A 4,338-nucleotide genomic window follows, 5' to 3' on the forward strand; every position below is an offset into this window, starting at 1 on the left:
AGTATCCCATAACTCCTGGAGCCATGCCAGTATCCCATAACTCCTGGAGCCATGTCAGTATCCCATAACTCCTGGAGCCATGTCAGTATCCCATAACTCCTGGAGCCATGTCAGTATCCCATAACTCCTGGAGCCATGTCAGTATCCCATAACTCCTGGAGCCATGTCAGTATCCCATAACTCCTGGAGCCATGTCAGTATCCCATAACTCCTGGAGCCATGTCAGTATCCCATAACTTCTGGAGCCATGCCAGTATCCCATAACTCCTGGAGCCATGTCAGTATCCCATCATTCCAAGGCTGACATAAGGAACGGTGTCCATGTTCTAACGCACGTACATGCAGGCGGGGGGGGGGGGGGGGGGGTCTGTGAGGCCAAGCTGAACTTTATGTAAATGAATCCTGCTAGAGCGACGCCTGTATCCACTCAGATGTCTGCGTGCTAGGTGTCTACAATGGTTTGAAGTGATGTCAGAATTCCCTGTCCTTTTTTTTATTTTTCCTTGTCAAATCTACAGGAACTCAATGCAACAATTCCTGGAGAAAACCTGTTGAGACTGTTGGTGTCTCTGATGGGTTTTGGCTAATGTACCATGGGGAATCCTTTTTAGGTTTGGTGTGGCTAGTTTGCCACCTGATTCAGTAAGATCTGCTGCTAGTAGGTAAATGTCTTGTGACGAGCACTGCACGGTTTGCGCTTGGAGCTTCCTGGCTTGTACTGAGAGTACGTTGAGCGTCAGGGCGGCAGCTCAGACGTTGTATCTGATTTTAAAAACATCTCGTACGGTCAGACATACTCTTATAAGGCCACTAAAATCACATCTAAATAATTTACTATATTATTACATACTACGTTATTTAGATTAAATAGCTACTCTGGAGAAACATGCAGTAGAAGCCAGCAGTGTCACTATAAGACTAAACCAAGACCAACAAAGCCTACAGTCGCTGGTGCAGTGTGACACTTGCTACCTTTTATAGCTTTTATTATTATTTGTTATTTGATTCACAGTTGCTTATGCATCCTAACTGGACATCCTGATATCCCTGGAGTTGAACTGACTTGGTACTACACTGCAGTCATTACAGTCTTCCCTTCATGTTTGAGCAGTGTCGGTTAGCTTGTTCTGGGTTAGCTCGCTAACGTTTGCAGAGACTAAATGGCTTCTGATTCTGTGGCATTTCCTCACACATTAGTCACTTCTGGAAGGAGTACGTAGACTAACGCCACTCTGGGTTTGGCATGAAAACTTAATTACTAGTCAATACGTGTTTTGATTTAGATACAGAACAAGGAGGATATTCATAATAGTAGTGCTAAAAATATACCGCGTATTGATTGGCTATAGACTTGAGCATTTTGATCACAATGTTAGTGAATGTTAACTAATCTAACTTAATCTATCTGACAGTGTCAGATATGTTTTCCCAGCCTGGTGACCAGGTCAGATAACGCTAACGTAAATTACCAACTATTTTTTCTTTATTTTCTATAGTACTCCTTTCTCTGGGCAGAAGGGTATTGAACTATGTTGTTGCTAGTTTATGATGGATATGGTGTCTCACAATTTGCCACTCGCTCCCGCAGAGGGGCATGGCTTCCCCGCGGACCGAAACAATCACTGGCCGGCAAGAGCATTTGACTCATAATATTCTAAGAGGACACGGAGCGAGAAACACATCTCAATCTCAAGCATATTATTAAAAATAAACAATATAAAGTCATGATTTGCTGCTGTCATAATTTTATTTTCAATGTAGAATGTCAAAAATGAACATCCATGAAAATGTATGCTGGCGTCAGTGTCATTAAGCTCACATTATGTGTGCCAGGGGCGCTATTGCTTAGCTTTGGCCCTTCCCACATTGCTCGCCATGTTTCTTCCTGAAGTATCTCCTGGATGGCCACGCAGCGGCTGAACTTATGAAAGTTCACCTGTCCGTCGTGATTCTTCTCTATGTTGTCCAAGGCTTCCTGTATGTCCTGTATGTCCTCTTAGCCTGAGAGAGAGAGAAAGCGAGAGAGAGAGAGAGAGAGAGATAAAGAAAGACAAAAACCCCAGTGAACCCAGCAACTGTAAGAGCAATAACACTGTAGAAAGAGAGCTGCACTTTCTGAATGTGAAATATGTGATCAGTTACACAAAAAAGTGCTTTACAGAAATTGAGATGATCCACCCTGAGTTTAGTTTAGCTGTTTCTATAGTACTGACAAACTGTCCATCCCTCACACACACACACACCACACCACACACACACACACCCTTGTCCTGTTTGTAAACAACTTTAAGTATTTATTTGTTTATTTATTTCCTTTCTCATCTTCTAGTAATATTTCATGCTAATTACAGTTCTTTTCAAGCTAACTATTATTAAAATATAGTACCGTTCTTATATTCCTTAATGCATTAGCGCAGTTTTGGAAAAGTTGTAATGGTCAAGCTCACTGAAATAAGAACTGAGAGAAAAGGGTACAGAGAAGAAGGGATATTCCTCTACTACATGTGTTATGGTTTTGATGCACCGTTCAGGACTTGCACGACACATAAAGAGAAAGTGTTATTTAGAGAGGATGTTCGGGAGTGTCACGGGCTTCTGGGTCACGCAGGGAAATCCCTCGTCACCAGTGTTGCCATAGCAACCATCTGTTTCACCCTGCCCTGTTTCTTTGTCGCTGTGGTCAAAGGGTTTGCTTGTTCAAAAGCAAATCTGAAAAAATTGGCTGTAAAGTTTCTTTTACAGTATCACACTTTTAGTTTCCAGTTCAGCAGGTTTGCGAGGACATAGTGCACATATCACACACACCGCACACACCACACATACGCTACACAGTAGTGATAACTTACTGAAGTTTCACAAACAAATGAGCATTCTCACCCTCCCTCTCACTCTCGCTCTCACTGTCTGTCACTCTCTCACTCAAACTCACTTTCTCTCTCTCCGTCTCTCTCTCTCATTCAGTCAATCTCACATAATCTCACTCTCTCTGTTACTCTCTCTCTTTCACTCAATCTCTCTCTCGCTCTCTCTCTCTCACCTTGAACTCAGTTCAACTCGTTCTCTATCAGTTCACTAAGCTCTGCATTGCTCAGCTCACACTTTTTGCCATCCTTTCCTGTGTACAAACACGTCCACTTCTCCAGCTTAGACATGCCTGAGAGAGAGAGAGAGAGAGAGAGAGAGAGAGAGAGAGAGAGAGAGAGAGAGAGAGAGAGAGAGAAAGAAAGAGAGGGAGAGAGAGAGAGAGAGAGAGAGAGAGAGAGAGAGAGAGAGAGAGAGAGAGAGAAAGAGGGGAGAGAGAGAGGGAGGGAGAGAGAGAGAGGGAGAGAGAGAGAGGGAGAGAGAGAGAGAATGATGGAGAGGGAAAGAGAAAGAAAAAAGTTTCAAAAAAGTTTCAAAAATGTCAAAAACTCCAAAATGTCAGCTCTGATTTAAGATTGTTTACATCATTTATACTTCTATTTATAGCACAGTGACTTCAGGGATTTCTCTCTCTCTCTCTGTCTCTCTTCTTAACTCCTTATGTTTTGAAGTGCTTGCTTGGATCAAAGCAGTTTGGGGCACATGAAAACTCACTTGTAGATCTGTATTTAGCCCCCTTGGGTGTAGCCCACTCATGCAAAGGCGCACAAGAACAACTCATGGTGTCCTGACATGCACATATTTCTGGTTTATCCAGTAAGGCAAACTGAGGTAAAACTGAAATTCTGAACTTTAATCACAGTCATCATTTCATTTCAAATCTGTGTAAGAGGACAGTGCCAAACCAGCAGACATTATGCCACTATCCAATTACTTACTAATTACCTTTTATAGAAAATGTTTTGTAATATATTTCTGGTGTTTTTATTATTTCAGTATAATTCAGTATAATTCTTAAACATTACCACCCCCCATCATTGTTGAGAACAAGCTCACTAAATGTGGCCCTCACCTGAAATTCGGCGGAGTGTGTGCGGTGATCTACAGCCAAGAGCTCTCAGGCAATGAAGTGTGAAGTCCTGCAATGTCCATCTGCAGAACTACCAAACTCGCACCTCCCACCAAAACATGAAATAAGAAAAGAGAGAAAGACAAAGAATGCTAGTTCTGTGTTTCATTTAGAACATAAACATTGCGATGGGAAGGGTGTGTTAGGAACGTCATGGAGAATTTTCAGTTCAGGGCACAAAACAGGAATTTTGCCGCACTTGGAGACTGCCCTTCTCCTCTTCCACTTTTTGCTCCAAAATAAAGGCCTCGCATAGCAGGGCTTTCCCACATCTGTAAATGTATTGCTTTTTTAATTAGAACTTTGTTTCTGGTGTAAGTTACAGTACTGTCTTTACTGTGTACATC

The 4,338-nt window shown here is 42.3% G+C and overlaps 1 long non-coding RNA gene across 1 annotated transcript; it reads right to left on the minus strand.

The window, feature by feature from the left end:
• Window positions 1-1,728: 1,728 nt before the first annotated feature.
• LOC113591708 (uncharacterized) lies at window positions 1,729-4,091 on the minus strand. The gene is made up of 3 exons (XR_003412231.3): window positions 3,935-4,091; window positions 3,038-3,154; window positions 1,729-2,001 (listed from the first exon to the last, which is right to left on the minus strand). It is a non-coding gene; the product is annotated as an uncharacterized LOC113591708 (long non-coding RNA).
• Window positions 4,092-4,338: the final 247 nt, after the last annotated feature.

The sequence above is a fragment of the Electrophorus electricus genome, chromosome 14, assembly GCF_041902795.1.
Source record: "Electrophorus electricus isolate QZ-2024a chromosome 14, ASM4190279v1, whole genome shotgun sequence".
In the NCBI taxonomy this organism is placed as follows: domain Eukaryota; kingdom Metazoa; phylum Chordata; class Actinopteri; order Gymnotiformes; family Gymnotidae; genus Electrophorus; species Electrophorus electricus.